General features: G+C 36.1%; 1 protein-coding gene across 2 annotated transcripts in view; it reads right to left on the minus strand.

Moving 5' to 3' along the window:
• The window catches only part of PLCE1 (phospholipase C epsilon 1), a 238,935-nt gene that overhangs the window by 88,363 nt on the left and 131,372 nt on the right, over positions 1-19,200 (minus strand). Inside the window, exon 1 of one of the 2 annotated variants that reach the window (XM_075216435.1) lies at positions 11,496-11,668. The exons of the other annotated variant lie outside the window; for it this stretch is intronic. The gene's annotated coding sequence lies outside the window, so the exon portion shown is untranslated. Of the gene's footprint in view, positions 1-11,495; positions 11,669-19,200 lie in introns of those variants that run through there. 2 annotated transcript variants of the gene reach the window in all.

Consider the following 19,200-nt stretch of genomic DNA (forward strand, 5'->3'; position numbering starts at 1 on the left):
CTTTGCCCTGCAACACTTTACTTTTTGGGATGCAACGCAGTTTTCTTGAGTGTACTCTAGTGTGAATGGGGGTAATTCGCTTGCCTAGGGATCAAAGATCTCTAGGTCACCATGCTATGTACAAGAGGCAGACATGCTGAGATCTATGATAATGAGCCCTCCCTGTAGACTAGATACTGTGCGTCTCCCTCAGTTCATGTCCAATTGAATGCAAGATAAATGTTTAGTGTGAATGTAATGTATGAATTCGAGCAGTCATGTTATAGCTTATTTGTAATTATCAGTTTGAAAAAAAGCAAAAACCCAAGCATCTACCTATATAAGACAATCAAGGATGGTACCCCATAGGCTATAGAGGACATTACCAACTTATTCCTATTCACTGAAGTATATCACTCCAGGTACAACCCATAATTAAATAAAATGGCAACCATAGGAAATAATAAGGCCAATAGCAAAGCTGTATTACAAGATGAATTCTTTCAATTAGAGTCCTCTCATTTTCAAAGCAATTTCCAACTAGCACTGCTGTGGACAGTTATTCACAAATCTACCTGTTAATTGGCTTCTGACAAAATTAACCCTTGTGTGTGGTAGGGCATATAGTAAGCTCCTCTGAGGCAGGGACTGATGTGAATGATTATATATACTATGTAAAGCGCTGCATAATATATAGGAGCTATTTAACTAATGGTTAATAATAAATACCAGGGCAAGGAGACATAGCGAAGCCGGCCACCAAGCAGACCTACAAGGGTTAAAGGCGCATACAAAAATCTTGCTCATTAACAAGACTGCAGATGTTAATTAAACAAAACCGGAGATCTTTTAAATAATACAATGAAATCCATATAAGCCAAAGCTTACCAGCAAAGCAGCTTTTGTGTCGCTATGGTATGAAATCAACAAATCCCATAACAACCCAACCAATAGGCTTAAAATCTATTTCCTGTAACCTCTGAATTAAAACAAATGTAACAACTTTTTTTAATGAACAGAAAAAAAAAGAATAATCATTAGACCTAGCTATTCTGGATGACAAAACAGAGATATACTTGACTGTTCGAATTGTACTTGTATACTTAATTTCGCTTTGTTTTTGTTTTCCAAACACAACAATCTCACAGCATTTCAAAAAAAATTATAAATAACAAATGTAAAGAGGGACCACTGAACTGACTGGTGCTACAGCCATGAGGGGAAAGTTATTTCCATATTTACTTTTGTTTGTATTACAACCAGCATAATTAAACAATATGCACTACATGCAAAGGCCATGGGAAAGCATCATCCCTCTATATTGTGAGAAAACACAAATGTATGTATAAACCAATCACCATGACCGTTTCCAGTATCTTGTAGGAAGACAATTAAACAATACAAAATTTGGCTTTAAAGAAAGTTTTGTTTTTACAGTTATATGGAAACTACGCTCTGTTAAAACATATTTCAATAAAATGTTAGTAAGCGGCACATACATACATACATACATTCTTTGTATAAGACAGCAGCAGAGATTCTACAATCTATGGGACATATTCAATTGTCCGCGTTTCTCGTAAAAGTAACGCGGCTTGCGCACTATTACGGTTATTACGGTAATAGTGCGTGTAATTACCGTTATTATGGTACATTTAACGCTGGCTTTCAGCTCGCAGCTCAGGGAGCTCCGAGCTGAAATCTGGGTTAGAATTACCGTAATAACGGTAATACTTTTAACGCCATGTTACTTTTGCAAGTAACTCGGACAATTAAATATGCCCATATATGTGGCAGTGCACTGCAACAAAATATAGCAATAACATTATGCAAGAAATTTTTGGTGTCATATGCACCCCAATTACATATATGATTTTTTCCAGGCTTTTCACATTAACTACTCACCCTCGCCTTCAAAGCTATCACCAACTTCTAAATATCATACATCTACCCCACCTGACAAGACTCTAGCCCAACCTTCAATCTTTAAAGTGCTCTCTCAAAACACACTTCTTCAACTACATCCACAGTCTGGACAATCTGTGGCTCTCCATGTGTTGTGAAAATACAAGTCCTGGTATACAAGAACAACTATCAGGTGATATTGCTGGGACTTGTAGTTTCACAACACGTGAAAGGCCACAGGTTGTTCAGTCCTGCTGTAACCTTCCCTAACCCCAACTGATACTACTTCTACTACTACCTTCTGCAAGTTCTACCTAATACAGTCCCATGTCCACTCAGAGTCCAACCAGCTTCTATTGGCTCAATGTTGCCCTCTTCCTCAAGACTGTAAGCTCTCATAAGTTCTCAGACGTCTGTCTCACGTCTGTGCCTCCTTCAGCAACTTCATCTGTTTAATATTTTTTAGGTGACCGTTGTATTTTGTGTGATTTGTTATTCTGACCATCCAGTGCTGGAGAGTTTTGGGGAGTCTTGCAAATAAACAATGATTGCCATCCCTATACGCCAAGTCTGCTCTGAGAGCAGACACAGATGTTTTGATGATGCAATTGTTATATTTACACTTGCATCATTAAGCTGACTGCATGCACCAGGAACAATTACGGTTTAGAACTCTACAATTTGTACCTTGAAAACAACACAAACACACAAATAATAACAAACATAGGCTCTATTTAAATGAGCACTACTAAAATTAAATTAAAAAAAACAAAAACACAAGTACTACAGTATTTATATTGTTGCTGTTGATAAGTTAAAAAATTCTAAGATTCAGAAAACGACTGCACAAATGAACATGGAACAGTCTTTTGCTTTGTGTACACTGGCAACAAAGTCCGCCAGCATAAAACTTTCATTTATTTATTAAATTAAACAAATGATGCCTTTAGCTCAACATGTCTGGTGGAAAAAAGCAGATGGGTGGTAAGCGATGCAGAGGTGGTTTATAATTTTACACTAAGTTTAAAACATATTCACGGTTAATAGGAGTATGTTATCGTGGAAGCAAAGAGATTGTATAACATAATCTACAAGAAAATTCTGTGATCAGAAATATTTCCACCTTCATAACATACAAAACGAAAATATGACGTAATATAAAATGAAGAAAATGGCCTCTGATAATTAGCATCACACAAAGGGATTAAGGTTGTCCCTCTGACAAGTCTCCACGAGGGATGTTGACCATGAACAGTATTTCATAGATATGAAATTCCAAAAAAGGAATCCAACCGTGGCCTCACACACAGCAGTCTGAATTACAGCCAATACCACCATGATTACTAGAATTCCTTTCTGCTCATTTCTCTCACTGGACACAGCAACACTATGTCTTTTCATTCAGATTCTTTAAATGGAAGCTAAATATAGCCAGCTGGGCACAGCAATGCAAAAATAGATTCACATTTTAATATTAGATTATATGTATGCGAGTTCACATGCACACGTGTGTTTAGCCAATGCAATCTACTCACAGGCTTTACATACATTAAACTGTTTAGGAAATAGTCTAGTTCTAGAAAGCTCAATGGAAATACCATTTATAGCACTTATGCTAAAATAACTGTGCTGTTAAATATACCCAGGTTTTTGTTCTACCAGAAATGATAGTAAAACATTCTACAGGTAAAAGACATTTTTATTGTTGTAGTCACTATTACAATCCATGGACATGTCATATGTACCTCAGACAAAGCAAGCAGTAGGGCTGCTCCTACTTATATTTAAAAGTAATGACAATATATTACTAGGTCATATTATTTACATAAATGTAAGGATCCAATGAGTGATTGTTACATAACGGTACCCAATTTAATCCAAAACACAATAGTGAAGCATTAGTGGGAGTGAGGTGACAGTCATTTACAGAGCGTAGAGGCGGGAGGGATGGGGAGGAGAGGCTGAGTGCTTTGTAAGAGGGGTGAGGTGTTTAAATTGGATTCTGTATGAAATGGGGAGACAATGTAGTGATTGGCCTAATCAAGATGACAGTATCCACCAGGCATAGTATAGTTCTCTACAAATAGAAAGTATGTAATGTCCTAGACAAGGCTGGTAAGTAGACTAACTGCATTCTCCCACAGCACGTGTACACTTACAATGTTTGCTTTAACTTGGGTAAAGCAAATTATATTTTTAAACTTCCCATAGTTACCTATTTGGGGTAAATCAGAAAATGTTAGCGCTTACTTTTCACAATTTAACTTCTTTTTATTACAGTATTTTTCTCTCCCACCTCCCTGTCCACAGCTTTTTCAACAAAGGAGTCTTTGAGGAGTCGCTTGAGACCCCAATGGGTCTCCACTATTTTCACAAATACATGAAATGCAAAATTTTCGCTTTCCTGCTACAACTGCGAAGTACATCAGTCTTAAGGTCAGAGCATACAAAAGCTTACATGTGGTTATACAGGGCCACTTAAAGCAGCACCACAGCTTAAAGCCCGTGCCCACCCACGTTATTTACACAGTGGATTGTCTGGAACATGATAACATATCTAAAGGCTGGAAGAACTAAAGTTTTAGGTTTTTGTTCTTTTTATATTACGCTAGATTTGCTACTTTCTATACACGTTAGAATGCCATAACCTAACATCATTACTGTTTAAATAGCGCCAATCATATTATGCAACATGTATAAAGAATATGTAATGTAATCATGGACTGTGGGAGGAAACTGGACGTCACATAGATAGGGACCTGGTTGAAATTGAACACAGAACCACAGCACTGTGAGGGAGCAATTCTAACCACTGCATCCCAATTTTCACAGACACATACCACTCAACTTTGTGAAAAGGGAAAGAACACATCTTTGAATGGACATTTAAAAATAAAAAATAGAAAAAAAAAAATGGTCTTTGCAGGAATACAGAAATTTTCTGACAAGTAATAGTAAGCTTTCTTACCTCGTCAAGTGTACTCAATTAATAATAGCCCTAAATGTATGTGTGTGAGATGTGATGGTGTATAATGAGGTGGGTGTACTGTTTGGTATAGTAGATTTCTTGAAAGGGTAGTTTCCTGCATTACATGCTATGATGTTATCACAGTTGTACTGATGTAAAATGGGTGGATATCATTTCAGATAGGGGTTACCCAAAGTCCAAGAAAGAACATCAATGATTTGTGACATACTAAATTATGAAAATACCAAAAGCATCGGCCAGGCTCCTACGTGTATATCATCCACGGCTGTGAGAATTAGGGGGAATTTGTTGTGTGTAGTCTGCAAAAAGGAGCATGTGCTCTCCTTTCTCTTGGCGCAAGTCATCTAGGCCATGTGCAGGGGACATGGATGGGTGAGGTTACAGCAGCTATAGTGCTTCACTTGAACTTTTTATAGTTCAGTGCTTGCGGGTATTTAAGTTGAATTTGGGTGTAAATTAGGAGGACAAGCATGCTCCCACGTGGGAGAGATCATGTTCTATCCACAGCTTGTGGCTGAGTCATTATAAAGTAAGGTTAGTGATGTGGGAGTATAGTGATGAACGTAATGGACTTAAAGTAAAGGAATTACTATGACTCCCGTTAAATTGAATATTCCCTCCTTTTTTCAAAGGGAAAAAATCCCAACTTATGGAATTCCCTACCACACTCAATCAGACTTTTCCAAAGAGCATCTAGAGATGTCCTTATCCTCGATAACACTATTCACACTAATGCACCCTCACAACTATCTCAATCTCCACTCTGAGCCACACTCGCTCCTCTTGTTTCAGCTGTGCCCTCTTCCATTTAGTATGTAAGCTCTCCAATAAGCAGGGTCCTTCATACCTTTGTTTTCATGTCTGCATTTATTTTGTCTGCCTTGTCTGTCCTTCTTTTATGTATGTACTGTTTTCCCTACTGTACAGCGCTGCAGAGGATTGTGGCGCCTTACAAATCTAATAATAATAATAATAATAATAATAATAATAATAAAGGGGCAGTTCTAACAAAGACTTTGAAAATCAGGTGATTGACCAACAGACATTACCACATATATACACATACGCCTATAAAAATCACCAAAATCAGACATTAAGATATCACATGACTCACAAACAATGAACCAGAACTATGGCTACAGCAATAGAAACATACTGAAGCCTTATCACAGCCATTTGCCACTATGAAACACACGTGGAAACCTATCACAGCATTATCACTTCAAGAGTTAGTATACATATATTTAATTATTTCTTTTTGTAACTACTATTATTATAGGTATCTTACAGTGGATATGAAGTATACACACCTTATTGAAATTGCAGGTGTTTGTGATGTAAAGCCTGAAATCAAACTAAATCATGGCAGACCATTTTCCCTCTTTTATTGTGAACTTGCAACCAATAAAATTCAAGTGAAATACAGATAGACCATTTTTAGGAAAAATAAGTGAAAAAAAAACCAAAAAACGTTCTTAACAAATAGCTTGTGGAAGCACCTTTGGCTTTTATTACAGCAGTGAGTGAACAAGTGCCTATCCACCTTGCACACCTGGGGATAAGTGTGTAAAAGTGCAATTAATTAAAGGCATGTGTTACCTTTAATCAGATTGCCATTTAAATCTGGCCGGCAAAGTGCAGAATATTAGTGATTTTGCCAGAATCACACTTTACAACATTTATCCCTTGGATTTTGCAATTATTTCTCATTCTTCCCTGCAAAAAAGTTTAAAGTCCATCAAATTTTGAGAGGATCTCCTGGGCATAGCAATCTTTAGGTAATCCAGGAGGTTTTCAGTGGGACTGAGGTCTGAGTTCAGATTCGGAAAAAAGTCACAACCTTATATAATAATACATTAGATACTTAGAAGCTGCAGCACCCTATACCGGGCCGATGCTTGCAAATGGGGCTCACTGCACATGTGCCCTCCCCTATACCGCTACACTTGTTCCAATCCCTGCCCAGGGTGGAGATACAGGGGCACACTGTCAAAAATAAGTAAAAAAAAAAAGCATACCAGCACTGCCCAAGCATGGCGCTCTTCAGCCACACTTCTAGTGCTTACTGTCTTCTGCCGGCCTTGACCCTCATACTAATGAGGCCAGTCTCCAGCAATCACAGATGGGAAGTCTCCTTAAGCTGGGCTTTTCCCACATTCTGCTCTAAGATCTTGCACATTTTTGTATTATACTAAATCCCACTGGGTAAAGGCTGGGTCACTGTTGCAAGTCTTAATTGTTCCACAAAATGTGTAAAGAAAGCAAGGCATTCCAGAAGACATTTGTGGTTAATGCTGAGGAAAAGATCTGAGGACTGTGGTTAGGGTTACAGTGAACATTAAATTATTTTCAGAACCACAAGTAGACTACTGAAAGTTTCCACCCACCAAGACTTCATACTGTGGAAAAAACAACTCTCCCACAAGCACCTGTTATTGTTGTGGGTTTGTAATGTGCCACAGTGCACCACTGCACTGGACAGATACTATATGCACTCTCATAAGGAGCACATGTGAGTAGATCTTGAACACAAGTATAAATCATATGCTTTCTGTGCATGTTCTGCTGTAATGATTTCAACTGAAATAAGGGTGCAGGCTGTGTTCACAGAAACAGCGCAGTAATGGCAGTTGTACATGAGCAGCATAACCTAAGTACATTACCACTTAAAGGACCAATCACAACAAACATTAGGGAGAAATTCAGTCCTGAAATTCAGCTTGCTGTATGTAAAAGAGATACTTGTAATATTAACCAATGGCAGACTTTTTATAAGCACTCCAGATTTGAAGCCAATAACTATATTTAAGGACACAACATGTCCGACATTCAGTGAGAAGCGAGGGGGGAGGAGGATGCTGGGTCCCAGGTGCCGCCGAATTGGTAAGTTTTTGTTTTACTTTTCTTCCTGGCCATGGCACCCCTGTGACAGTGCCACGGCTCCCAGGGGTGCCGTAGCACTGTCACTTTGGGAACCGCTGTTCTGGGCTATATTGTTTGTGATGAATAATAGCTTTATAATATAATGGCCATTTGGTGCTGTTATGAACAGTATTCACTGTTTACTAACTTACCAGATTGTAAACAAAGTCTGTGTATTGCGACTCAATAAGAAAAATCAATTACAACATTACACTAAGTCACCCAAGCTCCCCACCTTTAGCAAACATTCATCAATCATCATTTATTTATAAGGCGCCACCAAACTCTGCAGCACCAGACAGGCAGCACAAGTCATACAAAAAGACAGAACAAGTTAAAAGGTCGAGAAGAAGGTGCACACACAAGACAGTGTAGAGATCAATGCAAAATAAATGAGGGACTGAGGCTTATATTTCTTCAATGTAAGTATATTTCAAGGTTTGAATCCAGCAGCAGAGTCAGAAAATATTATAGCTTTTATTCCAGACTATGTTATTTCTAGATGCAACAAATGTTAGCTTCCATGCATCATTTAACTCACTACATTGCATCTTTTGTGGCATGCAGTGTGCAAAGTACTTTTCATAAATCACACGGTGAAGAAATATTTAAGCTGACAAGTCTGTAAATAAAGTCAAAACCACAAAACCTAAAGTACATGACACTTACTATAAAAGACCTACTAATAAAATTCACCAGAGTGTGGAAATGTTTCAGGAGCATTTCAGAACACAAGATAAAAGAGACCAAAGTTATCTCGAGGAAGACTTTTGATGCACACCTTTTAGACCAACAGTTGATAATGAAAAAAAAGGGGGTAAATATTCATGTATACTTAATAATCTGTGTTGTAATATTTTGGAAGCATTGCTTATATGTTTATATTAATTTTTAAAGAAAAAGAATTGCTATCTTTAGACATTATGGGGGGGCGTGGGGGTTCAATTCCATGTGGTGTGCTGCAGAACAGCACCGTGAAGTAGGCATTTCCGGCTACTACAGTACCCAACACAACAGATTTTCGCCTCTAATCTGCTATGTTGCATAGCCGTGGAGTGCCCCTACAACTGTTTCAGAGGCACTCCGCAGAGTATTGAATCAGCCCCTGTATATGTATTGTGAACTTTAAAAGACTAATTGAGCAGAGACCAGATTACACATCTGTTCTTCACACAGCAAGCTATTATATTATATAACTTATTAAATTATACTGTAGCCAGACTAGTGGTTTGTATCTTTGGTTGAAAATGTTAGTGCTTTGATCTTAAGATTGCTGACAAATGACAATATGCATTTTCATTATACAAATTTCCAAGGTTTATCAAGTCTACACTAGTCCTATACTTAAAGGCTATGGTCATACAGTGGATCTATTCTAAATACACACAGACCACAAGAATAATTGTTAAATCTGATCATAATATGCTTTGTGATGATTGAATCCTGATTTGTAGCTTACAATCCGACTATTATCAATTAAAGTAGCCAGTACTCCTATTGTTTGCCTGTACCTGATACTTGAGAAAAGAAAGGAGGAGCATTTTGTTGTTTTCTAAGTACCCCCCATTCAAGAGAACAGAGGGGTGTTCTAAGAACTTATTAGGAGTGTGTCTGAAATGCTAAAATGCTTCACACACTCCAATACATAGCATGACAAAGTGTGGTGAAAGTAAACTGAAGTATTATTATGCCCGGGGACCAATTACTAAAAAAAAATATATATAAAAATACAAATGATTATAAAATATTATTTTCAGTGCTATTCTCACATAAGTGTAATGTCCATGACATGCTTTGTTTTGAGGTTACCGCACAATATAACCATGCAAAGCATTCTCTTGCCCACTAGGAGCACTGTTCGGCTAGAGCATTTGGTATGAAACTACCTTCACCAGCAAACCAGAATGGCAGCTTGTAATTAATACTTGACAGTTTTTGTTAATACAGAAAAGAAAAATTGTTCCTGTTTAGAATAACATGTTCATATATATATATATTTTTAATCATTAAGTTAAAATAAACCATACTTGTACAAATAGGATGCATTTTCCAGGATGCACTTTTTAGGAAATCTTTTCTATGTAATAATTGAAAAACAAATTTTTATTTCGGTGTAGTTTTAATACTATCCACCTTATCCATAAAAAAAACAGGTCATATAAACCACAAAGAACATATTTTAAATTGCCCCTAGTAAAAATAATTTGTAAGTACGAATTTAATAATAATTAACTAATCAACTAAAAATCAGATCTTATGTCTTAACAGTCTCAATAGATGTCTAAATAGTGTCAGATACTAAAATTTCACAATGTCTCTTGACCACATCAGACCTAAAAAATTCAAAAGACTTTTGTACATATGGAATAATTTGAAAATTGTACTAAGACCATCAAAATATAATCAAGGAAATACTAATTTAGTCACATTATGTCACTTATTTCCCATTGCATTGGCTTTGTGGGTTTTTTTGGGTTTCGTTTTGGGGAGGGGGGTCTTGAATATATATGAAAAAAAAGTACAGATGATGGGGCAGAATTTCAGTGGTCAGGGATTATATATTGAATACAAAAGAAGAAAAAATGTAATACAATTCTGACAGCCCATGTATGTCAAGCTATCAGTTTTATTAGGTTGCCGAACAATTAAATTCATTCTGACTCTGTAGGGACACCTGGATTAAGTTAGTAAATAAAATGCAATAAAATGTTCATGTAATTCAAGAATATCTTTTCTGAGTTCCAAACATATTACAAATGCATGAATGTAGCCAACATTCTGATGCAATCCTTGGAATATGTTGGCACTTCATAAACAATAATAAAAATAAAATAACAATAATAATAACAACAATAACAGCAGCAACAACAAACATTGCTTCTGAAAAGCAGATGGATTATACTGAAAGATGTATGCTAAAACTACCCAATTAAAAATGTACCACAATGAATGAAACAAGCACAGGAAAAATATTAATTACTTGCAATTACTAATTTATACAAATAGTTTATAGCATGGTTTCAAAACACATGAAGTACTTAAAAGACTCTGAGCCAAGTTACATGAAATAACTGAAAAAACAGAGAGCGTCTTAATATAACATTATGAAGTAAAAGGCACGACATCTGAAGGATACTTGCTTTATTACTTTTATACAAAAAAAAAAAAAAGAAACTTGGCTGAAACTCTGCTTTCCTTGGCATTAAATTAAACATGCAGTCTCCAGTGGATATTGAGAAGGATTCCTCTATGAATATGCACATTCACAATCGTACAAATGGAATATAACATGTATGCTACAGAAAATATATACACACTCACACACAAACACATGCAGTGTGTATGCGGGGAATTTTTTTAATACATATACTCTACTGTGATAAGTGCAACAGATGAATAATAGTAATATATAAGTTACAATTGTACATACAATGCATAAAAAGACATCAACTAATTGTATGTGGGGTCTTGGTTTGACTTGTTACTTTAGGAAAGCATAGTACCACTGATATACAATGTGTTACTAATCATAAAATATTTAATACCAAACAGTGAAGGCAACGTTCAATGTGACTATTTAAGAAAGCTCAACGTGATACCCAAAGCTGTTTAGTGTAAGAAAAATCCTTAACTAGTTTCTTGCTGTTCTATTTCCTTGCTCACTAACAGGCACACACAATAAGATGCAAGACTTTCTTACCTGTCAATGAACCTTCCACTGAACAGTCATATCTTTCTAAAATCCAGGATGAGCAGGTACTGTAGTTAGAGAGTCCTTGAATGATAGCATGCTGCACTTGTCCACAGTAACTGTCAGGTAGCAGCTGCTCAGATTAAGGCTGCAAAACTATGGCCAAATGCATAACTCACATGCTTTGTATAAGCCAGAAGAAGAAATGCATTTGGCTCGCTAGTGACAAGGTCGAATTACCCACCTCCCCCAATAAAAGTCTGTTCTGTGACTCAGAAGAGGAAGTGCAGCACTACACAACCTTCCAGACAGAGAGAAGGGTATAAAAAATAAATATATGTACTACTACATAAAATAGTTTACATTTGTATGCAAGCTGGAAACACATTATAGCCCTGACGCCTATTGTTCAATGTTGCAGATCATGGCATTTATTTTTTGAGACAGTTTTACAGTGTGAGTACAAGCCATAGTTCATAAAAACCATAACATAACAGTGTTATTGAATTACAAAGTTTATTTGACACACTGCATATAACAAGGGATAGTAGAAAAATCATTGTACACACACAAGTTTGGAAGAAGTAAAAGGGAAGGGTAGAAAGGAGAAAACAATGTGGGATGGGTGAGGATTATGTGTGTGACACACTTGTGTGTGTGTGTGGGGGGGGGGGCATATAATTAAGTCCCAAACAAACTAGTGGAATAGCTCAAAAGGACAAGATTAGGGTCAGAGTGCTGTGAAAAACACATCCAGGATAATACTAGTCATGTATTCCATGGAGCAGGTATGCCATCCTATATCAGTAACCATGACAAATTTGTGGAAGGGGCTGACCCTTTCCGCTCAGAATCAAGTAAGCATTTAGCGGAGTTGCAAATATGCCTGATTAATTTATTAGTATGTTTCTGGACAACACAGACCGGGATGGGGAGAAACAAATGTGAGTGAGTGTTTAGCATTTAGACATTTGTGATATTAAAAAGATTAGGTACCTCTTCAAAAAGAGCATAAAGTCGGACATTCCCACCCATATTTGTTAAAATGAGCGTAAAGGGCCAGAGTTGGACATACGCCAGTTTGCTTAGCGCATCTTGCATGAAAACTCTCTGCACACACATATTTGCTATGAAGACTTGCGTGTATTTGGCACTGACCCCCACTTTGATCTGGAGAAGTGGAACGGTTTAGGGAAGGTCAAGTACAGTAAAGGTGTGTTCATGCAAATGCGTCTTAAATAGACCTGCAGAAACACGCATAAAGAAAAAAATTGGGGTGGTTATTTCACTGGGCGAGCTTGGAAGAGATATAGGAGACAAGGCAGCAGATTCATTTTAATGGCGTTCATACAGCTTATCCACAGGAAAAAGTATGTATTCCTATTGACCAAATCCTACCGAAACATTTTTAGAAGTGGGGGGACTTTAGCTGCATACAAGTGCTTGTAAAGTTTAGTAATCATTATAACATTTTAGTTTTGTAGTCTGCCATTTGAAGTTACAGTTTGATTGTAATCGTTTTTGAGGTGTTACGAAATATTAAGGTCCAAAACCTCCGTTTTGTCTGTGTCCATTATTGAGCATTGCTAATAGTTATTAATTATATTTCAGAATTATATTCAAAATAATTCACGAATCTACAAAATCATAAATATAGTTTAATTAAATTTTTATACTTCTCCAGAGAAACTATCCAATCATAATATATATTCAAAGTAGTTCACCCCAGAGAGTGCATAACATCCCAATTACTGTTTAAACCATTCGGTCTACTAGTACGTATCTGATGGATCAGAAATGTATCCTCCTTATTTAATATCTGTTCAAGATTACCACCCCTAATAGGTAGAGCTGCCTTCTCAATCCGACAAAAACTAAAACATCTAGCATCCCTCGAGAAATGGGTTTGAAGACTGTGAATGCAATATCTTTAGATTTAATATTACAACTATGTTCTTTGATTTGTTCTATTAATTTGGATGTAGCCTTCTCAAAATATTGAACAGCCACAAATAAAGGGAAAAATGGTGCGCTGTATTACATTTCATATAATTACTTATATACTTTGTGGCCATTATGTCACACAAACATAATAATTTACATACAAGAATAAAAAAAAATTGTGTGCTTCATATTTATACATTCTTACAGTGTTTAATCTATTCGCTTTAGAGTTTTTACTTTAATAAGCATGCTTGGGTAAAATGTATTTGTCCGTGTAATGAAGTTTACTTTTTCAAAACCAAAATAAGTTGATGAAATCCTACGTATATGTGCGTGATATATAAGAACATTATATTCTAGTTCAATTCGCTCTGTGTCTACTTATTGTCAACTCATAGCCAACATTTTTTTTTCTCAATAATAGTTTTTATTAAGGATTAGTAGTTAGTGGTACAGAAAATAAAAATAAATCAGAGCAGAAAGGAGGGAGGGGAAAGAGGGAAAGGGTAGAGTACACAGAAGTCAAACATTTGCTTAGGAGTGTACAAGACATCACAAAATGAGCCAATACAACAATATAAAAGTATATAACATTCACAAATAACTCAATTGTTCCATATATGCAGAATAAACAATGTAACAAACAGTGTAAAAGTGAGTGGGAATCACTCGGGCTGCCATCTATTCTTGCCAGGCAAACCAGTTCCATACTCAACATTTAATTTTTCTAATTAGTCAACATGGTTGTGTGCAGTTTAGGACCACTTTATCTTGAAAACAATGCACTCAATTACAAGAGCTATTTTGTATATATATTATATATACACACACACATATATATATATATATATATATATATATACATATATATATATATATACATATATATATATATATATATATATATATATATATATATATATATATACATATATATATATATATATATATATATATATATATATATATATATATATACACATACATACATACACACATACACACACAAGTTAACCCGTGCATGATACTCATGCATTTTAGTCAAATCAAGCTACTTAAGGTGTTAAAAAGGTTCTTGTCATGCATTTGGGCCTAGCCCAGGCCTCCTCAGGGGAATAGCGTTACTTCCCGACGTAAGCGCCCTTTTTTAACGTGGTTTTGTCCACATGTCACCACCTCATCATTCTTCTCCATCAGAATGGAGTGTTCATGAGGTAAAATTACCTCACGAAAATGAGTTTGAGCCTTTACTACCCCTCTCACGGGGGAAGGGGGGATGATGGAAGTTAACTGACTTCACTATTATAATTTTTTTTGTCAAATAATGTCAGTATACCAAATTTCAGGTCAATTGGATGAGCCCTTTCTGAGAAAATAGTTTTTTCCACACACACACACACGCCGCTAGGCTTTTATATATTAGATAATGCTAAGAATTTAGTAGGTCAGTGTAGTATATAACTCCGCCCAGCAGGTGGCGCTGCAGCTTGAGCACTCTGTCACTCGGTAGTTTTTTCCATACACACTAACACACGCCACTAGGCTTTTATATATTAGTATATATATATATATATATATATATATATATATATATATATATATATATATATATATATATATATATATATAGATAGATAGATAGATATAACGCAAATACAATGACAAAAACAAGTTTGTAAAAAGGTTTATAAAAACAAAACAAAAATAACTACACATTCTTCATAAAAAAAACAATGCTTCAAAAATAAGCTCTGTATGTGAGTCAGAGAGTGACCTTGGTGAAGAAATGTCAAAAATGCCAACAAAGTCTCCTTATGCCATAAAATGTCCTGGACAACCAGGGCAATGAATAGCTCACCAAGTGCTTAATATGGGCTTGCTGGCCAAGGACTATTTAAGTAGGTTTCAGAAGTCACAACCTTCCTTTCACTGCTTGCATGCCCAAGTGACAAACAATAGGTTTTAGTACATGTAGACTTTTTTTCTAAACACTCTCAACAGCTTAAATTCTATTTCTGTAGTTTGGAATAGTTATGAAAAAGCCTTAAACACTATTACAAACAATAGCAAAGCTGCAAATATGATTCTAGAGATGCTGTATGGAACAATATTAAAAGAAAAATTACATCAGTTGTACCTCATAAAATAAATCTACAATCATGATTAAATGCACAGTTCTAATACAAATTTGATTCTCCATCTGTTAAACAAAATATAAAGAGATACTATAGATTTTTCTTTAAAATTAAGTTGGCCTGGTCTCTCCAGGCTTTTGTATCTTATGTGTGACATCATATATTTATAGTTCGCTTCAGAAACTCACAGATGTCGGCTTTCCTCATACTATGTGTCGTAGTTCGTGATTATTATGTATAAACATAGCTTTGTTCTAATTGATTTACTGATGTGTACATGTTTGACATTCTTCAATAAAGAAATTTGGAGAGAAAAAAAATTAAGTTGGATAAAGTACAAATAAACATGCTGCTTTATACAATTTCAGACAGTATTTCCATAAAATTTATATGGGTGCATAACTGACGCTAACATTTCAGATAACATAATGATGGATCTCAATAAGTCAATATCACCCATATACAGTCTGCTTTACCCTATCTACAAAATGGATGTTAAAAGAAGTTACTGGAGCAATTAAGCATTGATAACCATCCATTAAAGATGTTAGCTCTTCCACACCTATCACCATCTGACCATATCTATCTGTCAATGACTAACTGAGGAACTAGCTAGAAGTCGGCTTTTGTTCTGGTACACAATGTTTGTACATAGTGTTCAACCTGAGACTTCCGAATTAAAAAGGGAGACTCTGTGATATATCATGTGACGTCACTAAGGTTTATAGGCGGGCAGGTGAGGAATGGAAGAGTCTAAAACCAGGTCTTCCTTCAGACCTAAAAGATCCAAGTAAATTGGATAGATTAGGGAAGGTCCTATATTTTCCTAACAGACCCAGTTTTCTCTTGTGTGTGTGCTAGAATGAAGGGGTAAACCTGTGGTTAAAAAACAGGGAAAAAAAGTAGTTGAAAATTGTTTTAAGGGTCTCTTTCAGCTTCTTTAGACATCTTACCAGCCTACTCATTATCCGCATCCTCTCTTCCTGCCCCATTACAGCCTGTGATACCAGATATAACAACAAATTTACATGCTAGATTTCTTTATATGTAGGTAAAAAAATACAAGTAAACAGTTTGGTATGGTTAAGTTAAAATAATAATACACACAAGCATATAAAGAGAGAGCAAAGAGCAGAAGCAAGACAATAAATTCAATCAAAGTAGAGTTACATATAATTGCTGTAAAGTAAAATTACTATTGTGACTGGTTTATAAAGCATCACCAAACATAACCCTAGTTATTACATACAATGATGAGTTTTATTTTTGTACTCAATTTCAAGAAGTGAATGCACCTTCCATTTCCAGCAACCAACAGACATATCTCACTGACTAACCACCTGCACATGTTTGGTATGTCTGCAAAAAGATTCACAACTTGTCAGAGAAGAAAGCATCTGTTCTATATTGGCAGTCAACAGGCCTCTAACACAGCAACCTGACTACCCTCTGTCATACAGTTTCTTACAGCACAGAACAAAATTCACCTAGAATAAATACTATATACTAGAACCTACTAGCACCATAATGTTGCAACAAATAGTGAGTATTCAACAGGAAAAACAGATTAATTTTTGGAGAGCTGTACAGCACCTCTGTCAGTGATGGGCAATAGGTGGCCCTAAGCTTGAGCCTAGGGCCACAGCTTCTTTCTAATTTATGGTCAGATTTATCTGTTATATCTTGTAACACTTGTTTAAAATACCTGCTGACATATTATAGATAGATGTCTATTTGCTTTAACTTATAACTGAAATTAATGGTAATGTGCATCCTCTTTGATGGTTAGAGGGCCGCCAATGCGGCCCCTGAAGTGCATCAGGTTGCCTAATACAGATCTTAGTCCTGGACAGATATCATGTGAAATATACAGGTAAAAAAAAAATAAAAGAGCCTCAATGATTGACTGTTTGTTTCCTCTAAAATAAAATGAGTGGTGAATCGGGCTATCACTGATCTACATGACAGCTTGGAACCCAAAGGGAATCCCACAAGAAAGGAGAGGAAGACTGGATAATCCCAAAAACATAAAATATTGTGTTTACATAGCATATATGTCTCTTTCTTTAGTATGTACAATGCTTAAACTGCGAAACAATGTTATTGGCAGATGTCACGGGTCTGTTATTAGGTCCACTCTAATTTTAAATAATAAATAATTCTACTTTTAATGGATCAATTAATTTTTGTACTGTACCATAGTTTTAAAAAATAAGGCCTTAATTTACTCCAAAGATTACATATTCTCATTCAGATTCTACTTATCACATTTCTATTAAATGTATCAGTGTCATGTATTATAAGCTTAATACTTACTTTGTGAGTCTGCACCTTAATACCTAGTGTATTCTGTTCAATGCTTCTGCTCCTATAAACTCTATTCTCATAATCAGTTACAGTAGGGAAAGTGTAAGAAAATGGAAATTGAGATTTACAATCAAAGCAGATCAGGTTGGTTTTATCTCCGTCCCCCAAGCAGCAAACAACAGGCGCAAAGCAATCAACCTGATCTACATAGCAAACAAAGCAACTGATTCTGCCCTGGTGATGGCCCCTTTATATAGAAAAGGCCTTTGACAGGGTGCTGCCATTCATGAGGTACACGATGCAGGTGATGGACAATGGTGGCCGAGGAGTTGCGGAACTATATTATAACTCTATAGCTTCGGTACTTGCAGACATTTTTTTCTCTTGCACAAAAAGGAGACGAGACAAGGTTGTCATCTTTCTCTCTTGCTCTTTACTGAGATAATGGAACTGGTGTCCCCTAGGATATGCAATACTGCAGATACTGCAAGGGTGGGAGCTGGTCCCCTGAGAGCAAAAGCTCTCGCTCTATGCAGATGACATTCTGATGCCAAGACCACATACATTCCTGCTATCACTATGCAAGGAGCTGAAATTATATTGTGAGCTTACCAATTTAAAATGAATTCTTATAAAACAGAAATCCTCCCACTGAACTTGCCTGCACAAAATTCTTGATGATCCATGTGACCAAAACTTATAATCATCTTTACACTACCCAAAACTTTTTAAAATCAAAAAAGATTTATTGAGCAAGGAAAAGCTATAATTTGCCTTGAATCTGAAGAACCCAGTTGTTAAAATGAATGCCCAGCTGGGACTTTTATACTTTTTCAGACACTCCCAATACAGGTTCCATTGCACGCTCAAAGATGTTCCAAGTTTGATTGGTCAAGTAAGAGACAAAGGATTTACTAAACTGCAGGTTTGAAAAAGTGGAGATGTTGCCTATAGCCACCAATCAGATTCTAGCTGTCATTTTGTAGAAAGTACTAAATAAATGAAAGCTAGAATCCGATTGGTTGCAATAGGCAACATCCCAAATTTTTCAAACTGGTACTTTAGTAAATATACCCCTAAGACTATGTGTTTGCATCCTCCAGAGACATCCCTAAATTGGAGGTCTTGGCCTTCCATACATCCAGTAATATAACATAACCTAACCCTGGAAATAACTGGTACAGGAGCCATATCACATTCTCTCCTTTCAGGTGTCATGCCAGGTACACTGAAGTACACAATAACTCTTATCAACCACATATTATAAGCAGCTAGGTGCTTATTAGCACACTCTTGGAAAATTAGCTACACAAGGGCATATTCAATTA

The sequence above is a fragment of the Mixophyes fleayi genome, chromosome 6, assembly GCF_038048845.1.
Source record: "Mixophyes fleayi isolate aMixFle1 chromosome 6, aMixFle1.hap1, whole genome shotgun sequence".
NCBI classification, from domain to species: Eukaryota; Metazoa; Chordata; class Amphibia; order Anura; family Limnodynastidae; genus Mixophyes; species Mixophyes fleayi.